The sequence below is a fragment of the Heptranchias perlo genome, chromosome 14 (assembly GCF_035084215.1).
Source record: "Heptranchias perlo isolate sHepPer1 chromosome 14, sHepPer1.hap1, whole genome shotgun sequence".
Classification (NCBI taxonomy): domain Eukaryota; kingdom Metazoa; phylum Chordata; class Chondrichthyes; order Hexanchiformes; family Hexanchidae; genus Heptranchias; species Heptranchias perlo.
In genome coordinates this window covers 56,471,992-56,482,146 of record NC_090338.1, presented here as the reverse complement: position 1 = coordinate 56,482,146, position 10,155 = coordinate 56,471,992, and positions in this window count along the sequence as shown.

Genomic DNA, 10,155 nt, shown 5'->3' with positions numbered 1-10,155 from the left:
AGTTCGCAGTCCTAGTCCTGGGAAGGCATAGCAGCGGCAGCTAGTATGCTGTGAAAGAGGAGACATTTCAGCCTTCACAAGGGTGCATGTGGGCCTCACCAGCGGGATCCAGACCTGGCAAGGGGCTTGGACTCCTGAAGAGAATGGCAACTTATTAAAAAATACTTCTTGGATTGGCCATCAGGAGCTGATCAGAGCAACAGCAAGATTGGGGTGAGGTGGAGGGAGTGGGAAAAGGCCCAGGCAACTCATGGTCCCCTTCTAATGGCAAATCGGGCAGGTGGGGATCCCAAAAAGGTGTTTCAAACGGCATTTGCGTCTGCTGGCCTCATGCTAATGAGATGCCTCCCATTGATTCCCCCCTCCCCCACAACCCTCAAACTCCAGCCAGAGGTCAGTGTTGGAGCGTACCAGCAGGATCGCTGCCCAAGAAACTTTGGAGCCATAGAGTTTGGAGCTGGAGCAAGTGTACTAGAAGAAGGAAGTCCTGTTCCCTGCAGATGGTCACTGGATCGTGGGACAGGTAGCCTTGTCTGCAACATGCTGCAGAAATTTTAATGATTGCACCAGGTGCACAACGATAGGAGACCCCACCATTCATACTAAAGAAGTATAATGGCACCTTATAATTGCAGCATCTTAAAGTATTGTGAATGCTTCTCAAGAACGTCCATTATGCTGCAGGGGTACTCTTTTCAAAAGCTACATTTACCACTACGTGCTCCCTCTCTATCATCCTTACATGCTATCCCTTCTGGAAAATCCTTCCATATAGTGCCACCGTACCATGTGTGTTCATGCACTCACAGCCACTATGAGCCGTTTGCTGACACATGGATATCACTGTCTGTGTCTGTTATGCTATTTGTGCAGGAAAAGCACATAGCAAGTGGGAGAGAAGCCACAAGGGAGGGTGCCTTGAACCTACTTCTCTGACCCCCTTCAAACAGGCTAATGGAGAGATCAAGGCAGAGAAGCCATGGAGGAAGTAAAGGATGAGGAAGTGGGCGGTATGGCCCAGTTCATGGGTAGTACTGAACTTTGGCAGCTTTTTTGCCACCCTATTTGTTCATTCCACAGTAGCACCAAAGCATGCACTGAAGGGCAATTCCATGCCACTCATTCATTGGAAAGCAACATTTGAAAAGTTGTCCTTGAAACACCATTGTGGCCCATGTTCTGTTTTTTACTATATGTCCCAGAAGTAGAACAGTTGATGGCCAAGGGATGAAGAGGAACCTTGTACCTCACCATGCATACCATTCCTTACTCTAGCTCTAACGTCAGATACATCCAACCTGGAGGATTTTAAGCATGAGATTGAGGAAACTACAATAATTCACTCCCAGAGTATGAGTGAGCGGGGACAGGTGGTGGTGACAGACGAGCAGGAACCTATTGTCCAGAAGCCTAGTTCATGTCCCTCCAAAGACTGTTCTTGTTGTGGTGTTGTTTAATGTATCCGCAGATACAGGAAAGGTCAACATGAAGTGAAGGTGCAATGTAAGTGAAGGCCTATTTCCTGAGACTGTCTTGAAGATATAGGAAGAACCGTTAATGTAACGGGTAGAGGTGATAATGAGGAGAAAGCATCATAATAATATCCTATCGAGGAACTATACCTTCTGGAAAAGGTAGTTCTGTAGCTGGAGCCTTATACTTCTCCATGTTATCTACATTGACTCCTTGCTGCTGTTTATTGCCTTCCTTCTCTGGAGGCTTTATTGCACTGCAAAATTGCCCAGCTTGCAGCTGACTACAATGATGTGGAAGATTCTAGTCAGGTTGTATTGTAGTACACTGCCTGATCTATGTAGGCATCTGGACCTCGTCTTCAACATGCCTACGGTGTGTTTGATGATGATTCCGGTAGATGCATGGATCTTATTATACCTTTGCTTGGAGGTTTGCTGGCTGCTGTAGAGGTATCATGAATCAGGGCTGCAGACAGTAGCCTTGGTCTCCAAGGAGCCGACCTCTCACCTTTCTGACAGAGTCAAATACTGGGGGGATGGTCGATTGCTATAAAATGAAGGCGTCATGACTACTGCTGGGAAACGGGCATGTTTGATCCTGTATGAATGACCACAGACAAGCTGTACACTGATGACTCAGCAGGCTTCAAAAGAAACTCCCCTGCTCCCAAAAAGTCTAAAAAGATCATTTGAAAATGATAGAGTATATTTGCAAACTGTCCCATTAAATCAGTTTATTTTCAAAGGCACAGCTGAGCAGCTCTGGGCGCCCTCAATTTATATGGGCGAAGTTCACATTGAGTGCATTTCTGGCATAAAGTTCTGGAAAATCTGCCTTCGTCCAAATGGCATCACCTCTGCCGGATTAAGCTTCCTCCTATTTCTGCTGGGAACTTCCTGCACTAAACATTTGCCCCACTGGGAATGCTCATCATTTACATTATGGGTGGAGATCAGCTCTGCCCATTTATGGGCTACAACTAGTCCAAAAATTGTCCATGGGTTTTTATGCAACCTCCCAAACAGGCGACAATTCATCCCTGAGAATAAATAGGGACTGAAGTTGACATCAGTGACAAATACTTTCTTGAGGATTCCCACTTTTCTACCAGCTTTTCCTGCTATCTTTACCAATTGTTTAGTTCAGTGTAGATTGGATGTTATTTCAAAGAGTTGGAAGCTTGTTTGCGTTGCTTAGAAATCAGATGTGGGCAGCAACAATGTCACAACAACTTCTGAAGACAATTGATCTGTTGGGGAGTATTATAATGGTATTGTTGCTAAAATTATTTCCCGCTCTCTATTTCTTGGTTACTAGTCCCCATTTTTCACTTCCTCTCATCCAATACACTATTCTCAGACCAAGAGGATGATCAGCTAACCTAATCCAATATCCTTGTCAATGTTCCTCTGTAATAAGATGTTTCTGGTCTAAGAGTAGATAGAAGTGAGGGGTTGACTTAACCACTTATTTTCCTATCTCATTTTCAGGAATTGTCTGATTTTCATTCTGAACTTTCCAGCCCTTCTCCCATCACAGCAACCCAGTGGCGATTGGGAATGTTTATTGATTTCTTACAACATAAGTCAGCGTAACTTCAGAAATAAATAATCATAGCTTAAAAATTACTGTGGGTGACATTCACAGACGATCATTTAACATATTTGTAAGACATTCCTCTCTCCACCATTTAATGTTAAACTGTTTATTTTAATTCCGATTTTAGGTGGGTGTTCCAAAGGATGGAGTAGAGTGACTGAAGGAGGAAAGGGGAATGTGCAGGACACTGTGGTTGGAAAAGCAGAGGGTGCATGTAGGGACATATGGTTGGAAGCAATCACTGAGTTAGGGTGCCACAAGCTCGTGGATGGATTTGAACATGAAGACTGGGATCTTATAACCAATCCCTTGGAGGTACAGGGAACCACTGAAATGGGGGTAATGATGGGGAGGAGGATGCAGGAATTTGTGCTGGAGAGGACATGGACCACTGCATTATGGATAATCATAATTTGTGATGTGAAAGAATGGTAAGGGCAATATTTGAGAAGTAGAACTTCAAAATGGTGAAAGCATCTATTAGGATCTTGACAGCAGTGGAGGAGAGGTAGGGGTGGAGGCAATCAGTATTTTGGAGGTGGTTTATGGCAGTTTTGGTGACCGTTTTGATGGAGAAAGAAACTTAGCAGTTAAGCAGGATGTTACAGCTTTGCTTTTCAAGATGAGCTTGAGGTTGCAGCCAGAGAATTTGATGGAGTCCAGGGCAGTGGCACAGAGATGCTGGTGACAGGGAGGTACAGTAGTGGAATCAAAGGAAAGAGATAAGCCAGAGTGTCATCAGCATGCATGTGGGCAGATGCATGTGGATTATATCGCTGGGGGACAGCATGTAATTTATGAGGAGTAGGTAGCAAGGATAGGTCCCTGGGGCACACCATAGATTAATGGTTTGGTATGGGATGTAGTGACTTAGTTGCAACAGGTAGGACTGGAATGATGCACGAGCACTGCTATGGAGGTGAACTGCAGAGCAGAGGCATTGGATTAGGAAAGAGTGGTTAACTGTGTCGGTGGCATGGGAGAAGTCAAGAAAGATGAGGAAAGACAGTGAGTCATCATCACAGTTGCAGAGGATATCATTTGTGACCTTGACCATATGGTTTTGCGTGGGGTAGAAGCCGGATTGTAGGGTCTCAATTAGGAGGTTTGGTAGAGGTGGGAGCATTGTTACAAGAGGAGGGAATGGAAGGGTCAGGGCATTTATTTATTTAAAGGATTGGAGTAAAAATGTCAGTTATGAAGGAAGTAGGGACAGATCGATGATGTTGGTGAGCATAGAAAGTTAGGTGAACAGAATCTGGGAAGAAAAAGGATCAGGTGGTGATTCTTATGAGCTTGATGAGGGCTCTTCTTCAAAACAGTGCCATGGGATGTTTTATGCTCACTTGAAAAGGTAAACAGGGTCTCGATTTAATGTCTCATCTGAAAGATGGCACCTTCAACAACAGCACTCCCTCGGTACTCTGCTGAAGTGACAACCTGGGTTATGTGCTCAAGTCCTGGAATGGGACTTGAACCCACAACCTTCTGACTCAAGAAGTAGAAAAGCTACCACTGACCCCCACCCTGAGGAGTGATGGGGGGTGGAAGAGAGGACAAGATCTAGTGGGTGTGAGACAATCGAGACTGGAGGTCAAACAATAATGGAGAAGACCAATGGAGTTGTTGATTTTGTGGTGGAAATAAATTAGTGACAAAGATACTGCCAACAGGTGCACGGAAATACACTGGGAATGTTTCATCATTTCAATCTTTAGATTAGTGCGAAATTTTAGGAATGGGAAAGGAAATGTTTTTCATTTTGTATTCCATCATTTCATTTATACTTTAGGGATGGAATAGGACGTAAATAACAGATGGTCTGCCCCCAGATTATTTCAATTATCCAAGTCAACTACTGTTTCAACCCCTCCCCCCATGCACTGATTAGACATTTGTTATTTCTTTGGTTGAAATCATGCTGTTTGGCATTCGTAACGGATGAGTTCTAAATAAATATAATTAAGCAGATTAGCACTTTATCAAAATACCAGAACAAAGGAATTTCATACATTTACTGATATCGCACGTGTGAGTTTCACCCACTGCCATCCTAAATTCATCAGGCCAGGTCAAGACTACTGGGGAGGCCTTTTTGCTGTGGGCCTTTCCACTGCTGCAAACTTGATTTCAAAAACTACTTAAACTTATTTAACATGAAAGCCTTTCAGACAAGTGACTATCATTCTGTTCATTCAGGCTTGTTTCCAACAAGTTCCTAACACTGATAGGTTAGTGGTAACACTTTGGTACCTAAGATGAGATCCTCTTTTAAAAAAAAAGAGCTGTCAGAACAATTCTACACCCCGTTGTCCCCAGGCTGCCATAGCTAAATCTGCTGCTGAACTTTATTCATTTTGATAATCTGTAAGCAGTGGCTGCTATTTTTATGCAGCTATATGAGTTAGAATTAAACTCTGCAGCGTAATGCGCACCTATTAGTCAAAAACTGGGAAACTGAGCACGGCTCACTGAATAACATATTTATTTCATACCTCTTTCATTAGTAATGAACTCAGTGTATTTTGCAGACTCCATTCATTCTTAATAAAGTCACTACTGAAAAATATTCTCAGTGTGCCTGAAGATGATGATGGGTTCAGTGTCGTGTAATTCGATTGTGTGGGGAGCTGTTGATGATGTAGTTACAAAGCTGTAACTGGTACACTTTGAATTTGAAAATTATTTGCCATGGTTCTCCTGTATGTGTATAGGCAATGCCTTGATTTTAAAATTCTCATCCTTGTTTTCAAATTCCTCCATTGCTTAGCTCCCTTCCGATCTCTGTAATCTCCTCCAGCCCGACAGCCCTCCGGGATCTCTGTGCTCTCCAATTCTGGCCTCTTGCGCATCCCCGATTTTCTGCGCTCCACCATTGGCGGCCATGCCTTCAGCTGCCTAGGCCCTAAGCTCCAGGATTCCCTCCTTAAACCTCTCTCCCTCTCTCGCCTCCTTTAGATCACTCATTAAACCCTACATCTTTGATCAAGCTTTTGATCACCTTTTCCTAATATCTCTTTATGTGCTCAGTGTCAAATTTTGTTTGATAGTCGCTCCTGTGAAGGGCCTTGGGACATTTTACTACATTAAAGGCGCTATATAAATGCAAGTTGTTGTTGTTGCTGTTGTCAAGGTTTCCCCTGTTGATAAATAATGGGATCACATTTTTCCACCTAAAATGGATTTTTTTTTAACAAAGTAGATGGAAGGGGATGAGGAAGTTACGTATCAACAATTGACTGATAACTAGACAAAAGGGTCCCGAATTTCCATTGGGGTTGTCCAGATATTCTGCTGCGACTTTGGCAGGAGATTAGTGGAACATCTGGAGAAACAACATGAACAGCTGAAAACGGGTTGTTTACACCTTTTCTCCAGGGGTTCTGCTGATCTCCTGCTGAAGTCGGCAGAAGATTGGGACAACCCCAATGGAAATTCGGGGCCAAGTTTTTTTTTAACTAATTCTTTCAATTTTGGGGGCAGAGGGAAATTCTTCATATAAAGCCAGTGTACATCAAATAGGGCAGGAGGATGCCAATCATGAGATAGCTGTCTCCTCAGTGCATCATTCATGGGAGCAAATGAGAAAGACGTTAGCTGGACTGAGCAAGAGTGCCAAGGTAGGGAACACTAATGGGTACACACTCTAGGGAATGGATGGACTATGCATGTAATAAGCACTTAACCCACAGTATGCTGCCAGATCAGCATTGCAGTCTATAAAGCAGTGACGCAAGCTCTCACTTCTTCCATCTCCTAAATATCCGAAACTACACCTCCATCTTGGTGGCTGTCAAAGGAATAGACTTCCTTTCACTCACACAACTCCGCCATGTGATCTGCCTCCTTACTATATGGCTCTGAGAGCTACTTGCACGATCTCTGTGCATCCTTTCAGACTGGGTGCAATGTAGGCTGAACATATGTAGGTGTCCTCATATTACTCAAAGGGCCTTTTTGCTCTCTTTTCAAAGGAAAAGGCTGTACACAGGCGTGAGCAGTGAATCTGCACTGGTGACTGACCAGCTTACCTGTGACACCTCATATTACCGTTGTGAGGAACAGGCCCTCCAAAGAATTGGCATGGAGGCCATCAAGAGTATGAATGAGGGAGAGCCAAGCTAGCAAATTAAGAGTTGTTTCAACTTGCTTTTCTTGCTAGCAACTAACACTCAATTAGTGACTACCAGGTAACCACATCTTCTCCTCCACTGCAAGACAGTATCGTGGCCTTGTTATTGTGTGCAAAACCATTGGCTGCATACACAATGCTAAACACAAGATCCCTGTCTCTTTGACTAAAGGTTTCCTAAGATGAAGAAGCTGGCACCAGGGGGAAGGGGTGGAGGAGGAAGAGGAAGCAGACCTACCATATCAGCATCCATCAAGCACCCTAGACCTTGCAGGCATCAGCCCAAAATAGACTCCCTTTGAGGGAATTAAATAGGGATAGTCGGGAGTGGGCACCAAGTGAAGACCTGAGCATTTCCACAAAGGCAAGAGGATCAGCTTGAGAGCAGCTTTGATGCTGGGCTTCATGTTCTCTACTGCTGGCGAAGCATCTCTCTCCACACAGATTCCTGGTCATCCACAAGGGTCAGCTAGCAACAGGGGAATGGCAGAAGGAGAAATGAAAGAAGATTTCATCTCTCAAGATGAAAACCCATCCACACCTCCCAGCTGAAACCCCCCCCCACCACAGGATTCCAGAAGAGTTAAGTAGGGGATCGCAGCAGCCAGACAGTGCAGAAACCAAAGCCCTGGCAGTAGTGTCTGTCTCGGAACCTTGAGAAAAGAGGGCCATGTGGTTCCAATTGAGGAGCAGCAGTGTGGTACCGCACTTGCCCGTCCCACTGGGGCGGCACTTAGAAGGAGCAGGATATTAGGAAGTAACACTACTGACCGAGCTGGCCAAGTCCTGAAGGATATAGCTGCCAGACTGGGCCTGCGGCAGGTGGTGAGTGATCCAACACGTGGGAAAAACTTACTTGACCTCGTCCTCACCAATCTACCTGTCACAGATGTATCTGTCCATGACAGTATTGGTAGGAGTGACCACTACACAGTTCTTGTGGAGACGAAGTCCCGTCTTCACACTGAGGACACCATCCAACGTGTTATGTGGCACTACCACCGTGCTAAATGGGATAGATTCAGAACAGATCTAGCAGCTCAAAACTGGACATCCATGAGGTGCTGTGGGCCAACACCAGCAGCAGAATTGTATTCCAGCACAATCTGTAACCTCATGGCCTGGCATATTCCTCACTCTACCATTACCAACAAGCCAGGGGATCAACCCTGGTTCAATGAGGAGTGTAGAAGAGCATGTCAGGAGCAGCACCAGGCGTACCTAAAAATGAGGTGCCAACCTGGTGAAGCTACAACACAGGATTACATGCATGCTAAACAGTGGAAGCAACATGCTATAGACAGAGCGAAGCGATTCCACAACCAACGGATCAGATGAAAACTTTGCAGTCCTGCCACATCCAGTCGTGAATGGTGGTGGACAATTGAACAACTAACGGGAGGAGGAGGCTCCGTAAACATCCCCATCCTCAATGATGGCAGAGTCCAGCACATGAGTGCAAAAGACAAGGCCGAAGCGTTTGTAACCATCTTCAGCCAGAAGTGCTGAGTGGATGATCCATCTTGGCCTCGTCCCGATATTCCCACCATCACAGAAGCCAATCTTCAGCCAACTCAATTCACTCCACTTGATATCAAGAAATGGCTGAGTACACTGGATACAGCAAAGGCTATGGGCCCTGACAACATCCCAGCTATAGCGCTGAAGACTTGTGCTCCAGAACTAGCTGCGCCTCTAGCCAAGCTGTTTCAGTACAGCTACAACACTGGCATCTACCCGATAATGTGGAAAATTGCCCAGGTATGTCCTGTCCACAAAAAGCAGGACAAATCCAATCCGGCCAATTACCGCCCCATCAGTCTAATCTCAATCATCAGCAAAATGATGGAAGGTGTCGTCGACAGTGCTAACAAGCGGCACTTATTCACCAATAACCTGCTCACCGATGCTCAGTTTGGGTTCCGCCAGGACCACTCGGCTCCAGACCTCATTACAGCCTTGGTCCAAACATGGACAAAAGAGCTGAATTCCAGAGGTGAGGTGGGAGTAACTGCCCTTGACATCAAGGCAGCATTTGACCGAGTGTGGCACCAAGGAGCCCTAGTAAAATTGAAGTCAATGGGAATCGGGGGTAAAACTCTCCAGTGGCTGGAGTCATACCTAGCACAAAGGAAGATGTTGGTAGTTGTTGGAGGCCAATCATCTCAGCCCCAGGACATTGCTGCAGGAGTTCCTCAGGGCAGTGTCCTAGGCCCAACCATCTTCAGCTGCTTCATCAATGACCTTCCCTCCATCATAAGGTCAGAAATGGGGATGTTTGCTGATGATTGCACAGAGTTCAGTTCCATTCGCAACCCCTCAGATAATGAAGCAGTCCGTGCCCGCATGCAGCAAGACCTGGACAACATCCAGGCTTGGGCTGATTAAGTGGCAAGTAACATTCGCGCCAGACAAGTGCCAGGCAATGACCATCTCCGACAAGAGAGAATCTAACCAGCTCCCCTTGATATTCAACAGCATTATCATCACCGAATCCCCCACCATCAACATCCTGGGGTCACCATTGACCAGAACCTTAACTGTACCGATCACATAAATACTGTGGCTACAAGAGCAAGTCAGAAGCTGGGTATTCTGCGGCGAGTGACTCACCTCCTGACTCCCCAAAGCCTTTCCACCATCTACAAAGTACAAGTCAGGAGTGTGATGGAATGCTCTCCACTTGTCTGGATGAGTCCAGCTCCAACAACACTCAAGAATCTCAACACCATCCAGGACAAAGCAGCCCACTTGATTGGCACCCCATCCACCATCCTAAACATTCACTCCCTCCACCACCGGCGCACACTGGCTGCAGTGTGTACCATCCACAGGATGCACTGCAGCAACTCGCCAAGGCTTCTTCGACAGCACCTGCCAAACCCATGACCTCTACTACCTATAAGGACAAGTGCAGCAGGCACATGGGAACAACACCATCTGCACGT